The following is a 15,098-nucleotide window of genomic DNA, read 5'->3' on the forward strand; positions in this document are numbered from 1 at the left end:
ACCAAAAGAGGATAGAACAGAGACTCATCACTATTTTTGTATATCAATGGAGTTTGTAGTATACAGAGCCTGTTCATGTTCATACCCCAACTCAGTCTTCACGATGGCTTCATGGGGTGGGCATAGCAAGGGGTTTAATCCTTATTTGACCAATGAAAGACTGATAACCAGAGACAGGAGGAAATTTGTCCAGGCTCACACAGTAAATTCATGTTAAAACTGAGACTAGAATTTGATCTCTTCATTCCTAGGCCAGGCCTCAGGTATTGCAATATTCACCAGTAGAGAGACTATACAAACCAAGGACCTCTCAGGTCTGGAGAATTTTGAGTAAATATCCTCAAAATTAATGTTAGTAATGTTCTCTTCTCTCCTGTTCAGTCATTTTTTTCAGTCATGTCCAACTCTTTGTGACCCCATTTTTGGGTTTTCTTGGCAGAGATACTGGAGTGGTTTGCCATTTCCTTCCCCAGTTTATTTTAGAGATGAGGAAACTGACGCAGAAGTTAAGTAACTTACACACAGATAGTAAATGCCTTAGGCTGGATTTGAACTCAGGAAGATGAGTCTTCCTGACTACAGGCCCGGTGCTCTACTCACTCCCTCTCTCGATTCTGTGCTAATTCTATTCCCCAAGACACCTTGATTCTTTGACAAGTGTCCCCAGAGTCTTCATTTTGAAAGATGCATTGGCCTGAATGTGCAGTCTCTATTATGATGGGGCAAGGGGTATGTTTTGACTTTTGAAAACCATTATTGAATTTTTACTGTGAGTATTTACATCTGGAAAATGCTTAATTTCTTTGTTGGTTGTCTAGACTTAAGAAAGGGATGCTAATCACTTTCACATTAATAATTCAAATTAAACTTAAAAGCTTGTCATGAGTACATTTCTCCCCCCAGTTCCTGCCCCATCCACTTCACCAAGAGCTGGTTGTTAAACATTTACCAGCATACCCCTGGACAGGGGCCCTCTCTTCATCCTGTTAGCCTTTCTGGCCTCTTTGAGGGTGGGCACCTGCTTGACTGATTTGTGGGATAGAGTTCGCTTCCACAGTCAGCTCATTACAACTCAATGGTTCAATTCAATAAAGATTGATTAAAAGAGCTAGCCATTTTGCTAGCTTCCAAGGATATGAAAGCAAAAGCCAAAATCATCCCTGCCCTCAAAGTGTTTCCATTCTATTGGCCCTAGTGCCTTCTCTTCTTCCCTCTTTCGTGACCCTCGGATGATAGGATCGCTTACAAATGAGGAGCTTCCTAGTCCAGTAGGCAGCAATGGAAGGGCTGGGATTTGAACCCAGGCCTAAATCAGACATGTGATTTCCACCGAGCTTCCCCTGGACATCACAGCAGGTCTGGGGTGACACTGAGGGCCTAGCAGCTGATGCTTGGCTACCAGCGCTGAGTCAGACCGAAGAGGAGACGTGACAGAATAGGTGAATTTCACCTCCTTCCTCATCTTCCACCCCAATGGTGGCCACACGCAGGACTCAGGCCAGGAGCTGTGTGAGGCAGAACCGATCTCCTCTTCTTGCCTTTTTCCTCAGCTAAACAGCATTCTCCACAGGCTGCTTCACATCCTGGGGCTTGAGAATGATTCATGTGACTCCTGGCCAATTCTTTCATCTGAGCACTTGGATTCCAGGACTACTTGTCTGTATTCTTGCTAAATATGAGTCCTCAGTCCAGCCCTTCTTGTTACAAAACAACTTACATAAATGTAAACACTTTAATAAGAGTACAGGTATCTTCTGATGGGCAGTGAGGAATAAGCTGGACTTCTGGCCCGTCCTCATCTGGGCATCAGGATCTAGGGCCCTGGGAGAAGACCCCTGCATAGGTGGGGTAGAGGGGGCAGAGAACAGACCTGGAAAAGCTCATTTGAGGTCCCCCAGTCTCAGCATCAGAGACAGGTTTTCCAGGAAGAATATCTGGGTGTTGTTTTATCTTTAAAGGGAGAGCATTGGTCACGGCATTGATTTAAAATCATCCATCAGATTTGTTTCTTGAAGCTCTCTTTTTGGAGGGACTATTTTTGGAATTGAGAGATGACATCCTCTGAGTACCATTAAGGTACGGCTGCCTGGCTGGTCCCCCAGGAGGACGCCAGCATCCAGAGCATATCAAGGCCTGATGACAAGATACAGAGGGACAGCAAGACTATTAAATATCCATCATGCCACTTTCAATCAAGCCTAATGCAATCAGAAACACATGACTACATCAACTTATCTCCTTTGATCCAGTGTGATTAAGTAAGTCATTAATTTTCAAGACAAATAAAAGATGCAGGAACATTTTATTATAAATGTAAATGCCCAGTACCAGTAAATGACTTTTTTTTTCTCCCAAGGCGGCCCCTCCCAACTCGGTGTTCTTTAGACAGCAATTGTCTGAACCCTCGTGTGTTTTGACCAGGACATTGTGAGCTGTGGACTCAGGTCCTCTCTTCTCTCTCCTGTTGTCAAGCCAGATCAGTACATCAGCTTGATCAAGATAATTTCATTATCCCATTGTTGCCATTATGACTTGGGCAATTAGTAGTTTATAAGAATAAATTTATGGCAATCTGCGGTTGAGGCGAATCTGCAGGAGCCAGGGTGGAAGAGAGCCCAATCAATTTCTTTCATTTAATATGTAGGCTGTGACCCCAGTTTTGATGAGAACTCTTAGCTATTTCATCTTTAAATAAGAAAGAATGTCTGCAAGCAATTATAGCGGGGTGTTAATTGGATATTCCTTTTTATCTCCTGCTGCAGAATGTATTGCTAAAGAAATCCTTGTTTTCTCTTTCTGTCTGTGCCTATTTCTTTCTCCTCTTCTCTCTCTCTCCCCCAGCATAATGAACCCCCATTAGCCCTACATAGTTTTGCTAAGATGTTGTTTGATAGCATGGGGTTTTCTCACAGTGACTCCCTCTTGGATAAATAATTACTTCTCTTCAAAACCTCCAGAGCAAAGCCCAGATGAGGGCTGGGGCTCCTAAATTGGGGGGAGGGGCAGTATAGGAGTAAGTTATCACTGGGAAATGGTCTGGGATAAACTGGAATGGTCAGAGTGGGAAGTTCTTATGGCTTGGAGTGTCCTGAAAGAGCATGTGTAACTAGAAATTCTGGAACCAGTGGAAAATTCAACTGGAGGGGACCATGACCCTGATCCTCTAAGTTCTAAGAAGAGATGAAAGAGATAGGAATGAGAAGGAAGACTATTCCTGACAGGGGTAAATTCTTCACATTGCTTTGAGAGGAAACATCATATACAGAGAAAATTACATATAACGTAGATGCAAAGTCATTTCCAGGTCAAGAACACTAGCAACTGAGTAGATCCAGGTAGGATCTGGAGGAAGTAGTAATTGAGCTAAGCTGTTAAGGAAGCCAAGGATTCTAGGTGAGGAGAATGTCGTTGGTGGCACTGGAAGATGATGCTAGATGACTGCCAGCATAAACCACAAGTCAACACCCTGGGATTATATCCCAGTCACCTCATTCTAGTTATAACTCTTATTCCCTTTGGAAAAAAGGAAGAACAACTAAACCCCATCTCAAATATGGCTCCAGGAATTTTGCTAGACTTACTGCATATCACTGCTTCACATCCTCTTTCTTCAACCTTTGTCTCCCTCCTTCCTTTTGTATCTTAGAATCTCCAACTTAAAAGCCATCTCTAGAATCTGCTAGTTGCTAATGCCCTTCCCCCCAAATCACTCTGCACATGTTTTAATTTTTTATGTATTTGTTGCCTTCTCCAAATAGATCGTAAACTCCTTGAGGGCAGGGACTATTCCACTTTTATATTTGAATCTCTAATGCCTAGAACAGGACCTGAGACATACTAGGCACTAGGTAAATGCTTATCTCTGCATAGTTTACCCCTTCACCCTCATTTAGTTCCTTTCTCTCTGACTAGGCACCTAGTTTTCCCAAGCATTCTCTCTTTTCTTCCTACAAACCTCCTACTCTCAGAAAAGAATCAGAGAATCTCAGAGCTACAAGGAACTTTATAGATCATTCAATCAGACTCCTCTGTTTTATAAGGCACAGACAATAGGGCCTTCCTCGATGTCACTAGAACCCTGGCCTTCTGCAATTCTCACTGTGACAGTGGCGTATTAATGTACAACCTTGCCCCAGAGAACTCAAAACTAATGGTGGACAGATGGGTGGTGCTGAAATTCAGGTTGTGGGTATTCAGGCCCCAGCAACAGGCCAGTGAAGAAGTTCAGGGGAGCGTATGACCTCAACACCGCTGAAATCATCTGCCCTATATCCCTCCAAGTGAGGAAGGTTAGCTATCACCCTACTAATGGTCTGCTTAGACCACAAGAAAATTCAGACCCTGGTGCTTAGCTTCAGACCAATCATTTCACTAGCTAAAACCCTTAGAGAGATCCAGCAGCAAGAAAACCAGGTCATGCACCTAAAGGGAAGACAGCTATCACTGCTAGGAAGGACCCTTAGAAATCATCTACCTCTAGCCCCTCACTGTAAAAACAAGGAAATGGAGAGTCCAAGGTAGAGTGATTGGCCCAAGGCCATTTAGCTAGTAAGTGGTGGTGCCAGGACCTCAAGTCCATTCTCCCTGGTCCCAAATAAGTGCTCATCACACAACATATACAGTCAATCCAGCTTTCTTTTCTGCACGGTTTCAAAGAGCATCCTGGGGACCCTGAATAGGCTTGTGTCTCATCACAATCCTTCACTATGCAGAGTACAAGCACTATTGAGCCTCAGGAAGTCAGGGCAGGTGGCAAGCCAGGTAAGTAGAGGGAGGCCACTGCATATTAATGTGATACTCTCCTTACATTAAAGTTTAAACAGGTTTTTGCATCCTGGCTTGGGAACTCAATCACCAATGGGGAATTCAAATGAGGAAATACACCTAAAATACTTCACAGACTTTAAAGTACTATATGAATAGCATGTATTATTTAACCCACAAAGGGGCACTGTTGGCCACTAACCTGATTCTCTTCACAAAAAAAGCCAGGTCCCTGGGCTGCCTCAGGATCAATCTGGTTGTTGTGCACTCCACCCAATGCCAGAAAGTGCTTGAGGAACAACTGAACTTTCTATGGTTTTCAGAGAGCTGCTGTCTGTAACCATAAGACCCACCTCTTTGTGAAATGGGAGCTATCAAGCTCCTTAGTCGGAGGGTATAGTCAGCATAGACCTATCCAGACAAAATCTTAACTCCCCAGCACCCTTCTTACCAAGAAAAGTCTGCCTGCCTAATGCGTCAATTGTGTTTCAATGAACCATTAATCACAAAGACATAATAAAAATGGAACCAACCACACAAGCTTAGTATTGTGGGCCAAGACACTATTGGAAGCAGAATGGAGTTAGTGCCCACCATTAGTCCTACACTATCAGTCAGGATGCTTGTGAGCCAACATGCTGTGCAGCCTACTTGGGATACGTTGAGTTAACTTTGCCTCCAAGTGGAATGATCCAAGAGCTAGACATGGGCCCTTTGGGGAAGGGGTATTTATAAAGTGGCAAGGAACTCCTGAGACCCCAGAGAATTCCCATGTAGAATGACTTTATTTCTTGTGGATTGCTTTTACCTGGAGAAGGGGGCTAGTTACCAAACAGGTTTTCATTAGAGAAATTGAATTGCATATTTTAACCCTCAAGCTTTGAATGGCCCATTGTAACATACATGAAAGCACAATTAGATCATATAGTTCGGCTATATATAACGGTTTGTATTCATTACCACCATAGAATCAACAAATATATATATATATATATACACATATATATGTACACATATAAAATATTCACACAATATATACATGTGCCTATATGTAAGTGTATATACACATAAGTGTGAGTAAATGTCTATATATGGATAGACATGTGTATATATACACATGTATAGGCATATATACATGCATGTGTATGCATATATGTATGTTTGTATATTGCATGTATATATAGACATGTGTGTGTGTGTGTGTGTGTGTGTGCCATGAAGCTGTAAGTATTATTCCTTTCTGCCCTAGGCAGTGCTTAACCAGACTATAGGGTTGCTTAAACTCGGGACTTAAAGACGTAATTCAAGATGCCTAGACAGTTTCCCATTAGGGGCCCTCAAATGTCTCTCATGTCAGTTGGTTGAATGAAGCTGTGACTGGGGTGTTTAGGCTGTCCCCTCCTCCTCCTCCTGATGGGCAGTCACCAGTCATCTGAATCCAGATGTTCTTTCCTTCTCTGGTCATTTCCTCATTGCCAGATGTTCTTCCCTGGCCACACCTCCAGCCTCTCCTGACTCCCTACTCAGCTCATGAACCTGCAGAGGCCCCAATGCCTGATGGTACATGACCGTATCATTACCTGAAAATGGTGTCAGGGCCAGGGCAAGCTCTCCAGACGGCCATCATACTTCTTCTTCTTCTCTCTTTCCCACCAACAAATCTGTGGCACCTATCCTTTGCCACCCTATGCCCCCATCATTTTTGCCCCTTGGTCACACACTTGTGAGATATTTTTTAAAGTGTTTTGCACACTTTAAAGAGTTATAAAAATTCTAGTTATTATTATTTTTCTTATGAACCAATGACTTCCAAATAGCTGTCATCCTTTCCAAACTCAGAGATTTTCTAACAGAGACCAATTTTATTCCTTTTTTTTTTTTAACACAGGAGGAAAGTAAAGCCCAAAGAAGAAATTCGGTTCAACTCAGCAAACACTCCTCAGCCAGCATGGCGCCAGGTGCTGGCCATAAAGGTCCAAAACCGAAGACCCTTCTTCCTTCATGGAGCTTACATTCTGCTGAGCATGCGTGCACGGTTAAGTCAATACAAAATATGTTTAAAAAAAACGAAGCGACTTTTTTGGGGGCAAAGGAGGAGATGTGATAACAGAGCTGGGAAGGAGAAGGGAGGGGGAGAAAAGTCCTCTTCAGGAGGGAAGAAATCCTTCCAAGGTCATGAAATGAGTCAGAGGCGAAGCTGGCACTGTGACCCAGGCCCTCAGGCGCCGGGCTGGTGCCAATCTCCTTCTTTATGCTTCCTCTGTGTGAGCGCTCACACAGTCAGGGTTTCCTAATCTTTATGAAGAATTTGGCCTCCCAGAAGAATGTGGGGAAGGGAGGGGGCAACGTTCCCGCTCTGCTGTTGTCAGACTTGTTTTGTTCAGTTCCTGATGTGATGGAGCTGTAACCCCAAGGTTGTCTAAGGGAAATAAACAGTCTAAGAAATTTCAGCTTCAAAACTGCTAGGTATCTAACCTCCCCCTCCCCTTCCTTCTTTCCACCTCCACCCCCAGCCCTGACCCAATGAGACAATTTATAATGTTAACAAACTTAATTCCAGAACAAGTTGGCTCCCAATTGCACCTGTCAGCCTGTGAGAGGCAAGTGTCCCGCAGGATTCATGATGAGCTGGGCAGGCCGCCATGTAGGCCTAGGGTGGTGAGGGGAGTCAGGAAAGGCGAGATAACAGAGATAAATCTAAATTCATTCAGGGAGCAGTCACACTCAATGACATATTCACTGACTTCCTCACCAGCTCATTTGATAATGCTCTTTCTGTACTATTCATTTTTCTGAAAGATGAAAGCTGGCTGAAGATCTCATCTGCTCACTGATGCAGGGAAAGGATTTGAAATTAGCACAAAATAAAAGGGGGGGGCAGCACAGTGGTTGGGGGAGGGAAGGGAAGATGCTCTAATAAACAGTTCTGTGGTCCTAGTACAGGAGGCTAAATATCCAGGCTTGCAGGTTGCTTTAATCACTTACATGGTGTATTTCAATGTCAGTGAGCGAAAGTAGAGGTCCCCGGGAAGTGGGGGAAACACTCACCAGGACAAATGAGCAATCAGAAGAATGGGAAAGCTACTTGTGGCCCAGCTCATTCTGTATGCAGAGCTTCATGGAGGAGGGCCATCAGGAAAAGGAGCCCCAAGCCAAAAAAGGGTCAGGACATGGTCTGTTTCAGAGCCTTGGTGCAGCGGAAAGAGGACCTGGACTCATAGCCCACCTCTGATTCACCCTCTATCTAGAGGACCCTAATTGAGTCATTGACTCTCTCTGAGCCTCTGTTTCCTTTTCTGTAAAATGAAGGGTTTAAACAAGATGTCATGTAAAATCTATTTTTTTAAATATCCATATTCAATATACTTAGTTTCCATTGTAATTATATGCATTCTATCTTGTGCATTTAAAAACATTCGTCTGAAAAGGGGTCCATAGAATTTAGCAGACTGACCTTCTAGCTGTAGATCTAGAAATGAGAAATGAGGTAAATGAGCTATGATCATCCCACATTCCACAAAGTGGGATGGAGCTCACTGAAACTTCAAGTGAGTGACGTCTCTATGATCGACCTCAGCAGGCTTCTCTGTGTTAGTGCTGGACAGTGAGGGAGAAAGAGACAGAGACAGAGAAAGACAGTGAATGAGAGAGAGAGAGAGAGAGAAGCATAGAGACAGAGAGGGAAGGGAGGAAGGAGGGAGAGAGGGAGAGAGACCGACAGAGACAGAGAGACAGAGTCAGAGAGAAGGAAGAGAAAGGAAGAGTCACAGATATATAGACAGATAGATAGATAGATAGATAGATAGATAGATAGATGTATATATATGTATATATGTGTATATAGATAGATAGATAGATATAGATAGATAGATATAGATAGATAGATATAGATATAGATAGATAGATAGATAGATATAGATATAGATGGATATAGATATAGATAGATATAGATATACACACATATATAAAGACAGACAAAGAAAGATAGCAAATGAGAGAGAGAGACATAGGCAGGCAGGCAGATAGACAGAGGTAGAGAGATTGAGAGAGGGAGAGGGGGGAGAAAGAGAAGGGGGTGGAAGGAAGAAGGGGAGAGGTGGAGGAATAGAAGGAGGAAGGGAAGAGAGAAAGGGAAAAAGAGGGAGGGACAAAGAGAGAGAGAAAGAGAGAGGTCACAGAAATATCAGAACTGGAATGACCCTGAGAGAGTTTCTAGTTCAGGGATTGTGAATGTGTTTTGTTTTGTTTTGTTTTGTAAGTATTTATATTCAACATAATTGATTCCCTTTGTAATTTTATGCATTTTATTTTGTACATTTTTAAACATTCTTCTGAGAAGGGGTCCATAGAGTTTACCAGACTGACAAAAAAAAATTAAGAATGCCTGCTCTAGTTCAACTCCACTTTCATTTTACAGAGGAGGAAAGTGAAACTCTATGCAGAAAGGAGGGGCAGTGATTTTCTCAGAATTATACAGGGAATTCTATGTGATTTGAACCCAGGTCTTCTGACTGCAATTTCAATACTCATTCATCTATAGCTCACTTTCCCCCCATGGTGGCAAACCGATGTAATGGCTTGGAGTAATATCCCCATGATTTACACAATATCAGGGTTGGAAGTCACTCTAAAGGTCACCTAATAAAACTCAAATTCAAACAGGTTTCTCCTCTATAGTATCTCCAACAAGTGGTCGTCTAGCTTCAATCTGAAGACAGTCCCACCCCCAGTGGTGGAGAATTCACTATCTCATGAGGCAGTTTTTATTATTGTTCATTCATTTCAGTCATGTTTGACTCTTTATGGCCCCATTTGGGAGAGATACTAGACTGGTTTGCTATTTCCTTCTCCCGCTCATTTTACAGATGAGGAAACTGAGGCAAACAGAGTTAAATGACTTGCCCAGGGTCACACAGCTAGTAAGTATCTGAAGCCAGATTCGAACTCATGAAGACAAGTTTTCCTGACTCCAGACTTGGCACTCAAGCCACTATAGCATGAAGCAGTATATTTCACCTTTGGATAGCTCATTTTTAGTATGTCTCTCCTCACCTTGATTAAGGAAAATCCCAATTCTGCCTTGAGAAGCAAGTCAGAGCAAGTTGAGTCCTGTTCCCACTGACAGACTTTCAAATAACAGTGTCCGTCATTTATAATAAGTCTCTACAAAGTTCGACTTCAGAGCTTCATTCGGGCATGGTCCTCAAAGGCTATGTTAACAGAACATAAGCTCTAGTAGGTTCTAACATGCTGGGAAGAACTTTGAGTATGGCCCCAGGAACCAACTGAGTTTACTGTCTGAGAACGACCCTATTTAAGTATAGAGAGGACCACCCCCAGGAAGCTGGCAACAAGATAACAAGTTTCTTTTAGTCACATCAATCCATGAAACAAGGAATGATACAAAATGGTCCTGAGTCCTATGCAGCTCCCTTGCATTTCCGCAGTGATAATAACGGAGTTGGAAGAGGAAAAGGAGTAAAGGGAGAAGATGGTACTAAGTTCTTTGACCATCTACAAACATTAATTCAACTAGAGGAACTCTAAATAGGAGGTTGGTGTCCAGTGATCAGGAATTGGTATATCTTTGGAATAACTGAGCTAAAGCCATATTTATATTCTTACAACAAATGGAACAAGATGAAAGTAAGTTGAAGCCTGGTGGTCAGATGGTTCATGGGTTTTTCTTGAGGAGGTAAACAAAGGAGTTGTTGGTGCTGGTTTCATCCCAGCACCATAACAATAACAAAAAATATAATTTCATGGGAGATTTAGTCATCTCCTATTTCAAGGATCATGAAAGTATTCACAAAAAAAAAATAAGCATCATGGAAATCATTTTGGCTTAAATATTAACTTATAATGCAGAATATTAGGAAGCAGAGAAATTCTACAAAGAAATTGAGAAGATCCTCCAAATTAATTCAATATTTACTTTGTTAGTCTGTGACTTCATTGTGAAATTGAACATAGGGGAAAATAGAGAAAAGTATGGCTCAGTTTTGAGAAGCGAGAGGATTGCAAAGCTCATGGGGTACTCAAAAGTCTCACAGCCGTATGTAATGAATGCATTCTCACAGAAGAGAATCCAGTATGGGTATGTGGGTGGGCATGCTCAGTATAGAACATCACATACAAAAATAAAATTGAATATATTTCAATTGACAGAAAATAACTGGTTCCCCCATTGGTGAGTTCCTCCTGGATCCTCCATTTTGTAGAGGGGCTCAGGCCAGCCAACTTTAATCCTATTCCTGGCTTTGCCCCCATGTTTCATCTGCTGTCTCACACTGGAATTTCCCTTAGTGCCGGTGGCCTCCTTACCATGAAACACTCTTTTACCATGTTGGCGCCATTCTCCCACTTGTAAGTTGAGGTCTCCATTTTGTGAAGGGACCCAGGCAAGCTAACCATCATTCCCCTCCCGACTCTGCTTCTGAATTTTACACCACGTATACCATGTGCCACGTATTGGTGTCTTTGGCCCCCATCTCCCATTTTCAGCTACCTTTTGTGGGTTGCCTTCCCCCATTAGAAAGTAAGTTCCTTGGGGACAGGGGCTGTCTTGATTTTTGCCTCTGTTTGTATCCCCAGCCCTTAGTACAGTACCTGACATAGAGTAAGTGCTTAATAAATGCTGGTTGCCTGTCTGCCTGTTCATTGATGTGATAGTCATGTCAGAATCAACTATCCATATGCAGTTAGGCCATTTACTGGTTGAAAACAAATGCCAAAATCAGCATCGAGTTAGAAGAGGAGATAAAGATGAGAAGATACTGAAAACAAGAAGATACTTAAAACAACTCCAGTAGTTTCAATTTGACCTACTCAAAGGAGCTATTAATGCTAGAAAGTAGGAACTTCATTTAATTGACTATGATTATCACCATTTCCTGAAGAAATTAACCAATAGAAATCAGTCACCACCATGAAGAGACAAAAAGAGAACGAATCTGACTGATGCAGTAAATACCTGATTTCCTCTCCCAGCACAGAGAAATAGAAGCCAAGGACAAAAATAGGCCAAGGACAGACAGTACAAGCTTCTTTTTTTTGTTGTTGTTAAATCTTTATTGGGTAAGTGGGGAAGGTTGGAAGGGTCCAGCTTAGTCCTTCTTGAAAGCAGCTTTCCTCATGGCAGCTAGGATGTTGCTGAGCTCCTCCCTCTCTTCTTCTTGGCCTGGATGTGAGTTCCCACCCTTTTTTGGATGAACTTAAAGGCTTGCTTATCCTTGGAGATCTTTAACAATTCCTTGGCCCACCTCTCATAAGGGGCAAATCTGCACACCTCCCAGATCGTATCTCTCACAAACTTGGTGTGTTTGGTCATGCACCCACAGCGGCAGCAGTGTTGCGGCTTCAAAACATTTTTGGTAACTTTGTGGTCATTGTTGAGGCCTACAGCCATGGGGTATTGGATGGCCATGACTGCACTACTGTAGGCGCAATGGCACAAGCTCCTTTACTAAACATTGTGGAGAAAGGTGACAGAACATTAGGAGCATTGTTGCCTCATAAATGTCAAAAAGCAGTGGAAATAAAAATGTCTCCAGAGAACCCAGTGTAAGATCCAGCTGAGCCATACCATCCCAAAAATATTCATAGATGAATGAAAGGGGTACAACAAATAAAAGGAAATAGAATAGGTTTCTCTGTCTCTGAAATGGTACATTTTCACAATTGGTGATATTAGAGTGAGCTAACATTCTACGCATGATTGATAATAAAGAAATAGAAATGATGCCTCAGAAGAGAAGTTTAGAAAGAATGGATAGACCAGACCAAGCACATACTGAGTAAAGTAAGGCATGTAGGAGGCAATACACCTGATAACAAATTGGGAGAACATTTTGCAATACAGTTCAAGGAAGGGACTATACCAAAAGAATAGGGGAAAAATCATGGACAATATTAATGCTTGAAAATGGTGCAAGCAAAAGAAAAAATATACAAAACTAAGGACCAACCCACATGCCTTCTTTGTCATCATTATAAAATCTTTATAAGAATAATCTACATACATGCCAAGGGTATTCTTAATGAAAAATATAAGAAATAAATCAGACAACTTATTTTTCATTCAATTTTTATTTTATTTTTTCTCAATTACATGTAAACAAAAATTTGTAACATCTTTAATATTGAGTTCCACGTTCTTTTCCTCCCTCTCCTCCTTAAGAAGTCAAGAAATTGGATAAAGATTATACATATGCAGTCATGTAAAACATTTCCATATTAGTCATGTTGCAAAAGAAAATGCAGACCAATAAAAAAACTCAGGAATAATAAAATTTTAAAAGCATGCTTTGATCTTCATTCAGACTCCATCAGTTCTTTCTCTGGAGGCAGACAGTGTTTTTGATCATAAGTCCTTCAGAATTGTATTGCAAAGATGACTAAGTCTTTCACAGTTGATCATCATACAATATTGCTGCTATTAAGTATGTTTTCCTGGTTCTGCTCACTTCACTTTGCATTAGTTCATGTAAATCTTCCTAGGTTTTTCTGAAAGCCTCCTGATTGTCATTCCTTTTACCACAATAGTATTTCATCACAATTGTATGCCATGACTTGTTCAGCCATTCCTCAATTGATGGGCATTCCCTCAATTTCCAATTCTTTGCTGCCACAAAAAGAGCTACTATAAATATTTCCATACATACAGGTTCTTTACCTTTTCCTTTGATTTCTTTGGGATATAGACCTAGCAGTGGTGTTGCTGGGTCAAAGGGTATACACAGTTTTATAGCCCTTTGGGCGCAGTTCTAAATTGCTCCCCAGAATGGTTAGTTCAGTTCTACAGTGCATTATTGTTCCTATTTTTCCACATCCCCTACATTTGTCTTTTTTCTTTTCTGTCATATTAGCCAATCTGATAGGTATGAGGTGATACCACAGAATTGTTTTAATTTGAATTTCTCTAATCAATAATGATGTGGAACATTTTTCATATGATTACAGATAGCTTTGATTTCTTCTTCTGAATACTGCCTGTTCATATCCTCTGACCATTTACCAATTGGGAAATCACTTGTATTTTTATAAATTTGACTCAATTCTCCATATATTTGAAAAATTAGAGAAACTTACTATAAAATTTTCCCAGTTTCTTTATTTTCTTCTAACCTTGTTGCTTATGCAAACCTTTTTTTAATCCGATGCAATCAAAATTATCCATTTTAAATCTTGTAATGCTCTCCGTTTTTGTTTGGTCATAAATTCTAGTTCACTTATCCATGGATCAGACAGGTAAACTATTCCATGCTCTCCTAATTTGCTTATGATATCATCCTTTATATCTAAATCACATACCCATTTTGTCAGATATGGTGTGAGATATTGGTTTATACCAAGTTTCTGCCAAACTGCTTTCCAGTTTTCTAGCAATTTTTGTCAAATAGTGATTTCTCATCCCAAAATATTGGATCTTTGGGTTTGTCAAACACTGGATTACTATGGTCACCTACTACTGTGTATTGTGTACCTAAATTATTCCACTGATCTACCACACTATTTCCTATCCAGTACCAGATTGTTTTGATGATTACCACTTTGTAGTACAGTTTGAGATCTGGTACTACTAATCTACCTTCCTTCACATTTTTTCATTGATTCCCTTGATATTCTTGACTTTTTTTCCTTAGAGATGAATTTTTTTATGATTTTCCTAGCTCCATAAAATATTTTTTGGTAATCTGATTGGTATGGCACTGAATAAGTAAATTAATTTCAGTAGAACTGATATTTTTATTATGTGGGTTCAGCCTATCAATGAGCAATTAATATTTCTACAATTGCTTAGATCTAATTTTTTTGTGTGAAAAGTGTTTTGTAATTGTGTTCATATAGTTCTTGGGTTTGTGTTGGCAGCTAGACTCCCAAGTATTTTATACTGTCTGCAGTTATTTTAAATGGAATTTCTTTTTCTATCTCTTCCTGCTGGACTTTGTTGGTAATACATAGAAAAGCTGATGATTTATATGGGCTTTTGGATAACTTTTGCAAATGATTTTCCACATCATACTACAACTTAAAAGTGTCACAGTTCAGTAAGATGCTGAAAGAATACAAGATCACATAGTAAACTGTTCAATGCATTTCTTAAGTAAATCAAAATAAGAAGAATTTGACCTGGTAAAGCAAAATACAGTTTAAAGGCTCTCTCTTCTGAAGGAATCTTTCATATATATTTAGACCCTACAAGATGGCTTGATAAATGCAACCAGGAATGACCCTGTTCAATGACCCTTTTATTATTAATGTCAATTGAAATGTAAAACAGGGAGACATATGCTCATGCAAGGCATTTGCCAATGTCATGAAGAGTATTTTAC

Source organism: Phascolarctos cinereus, unplaced genomic scaffold, assembly GCF_003287225.1.
Source record: "Phascolarctos cinereus isolate Bilbo 61053 unplaced genomic scaffold, phaCin_HiC Scaffold_9;HRSCAF=440, whole genome shotgun sequence".
Lineage (NCBI taxonomy): Eukaryota > Metazoa > Chordata > Mammalia > Diprotodontia > Phascolarctidae > Phascolarctos > Phascolarctos cinereus.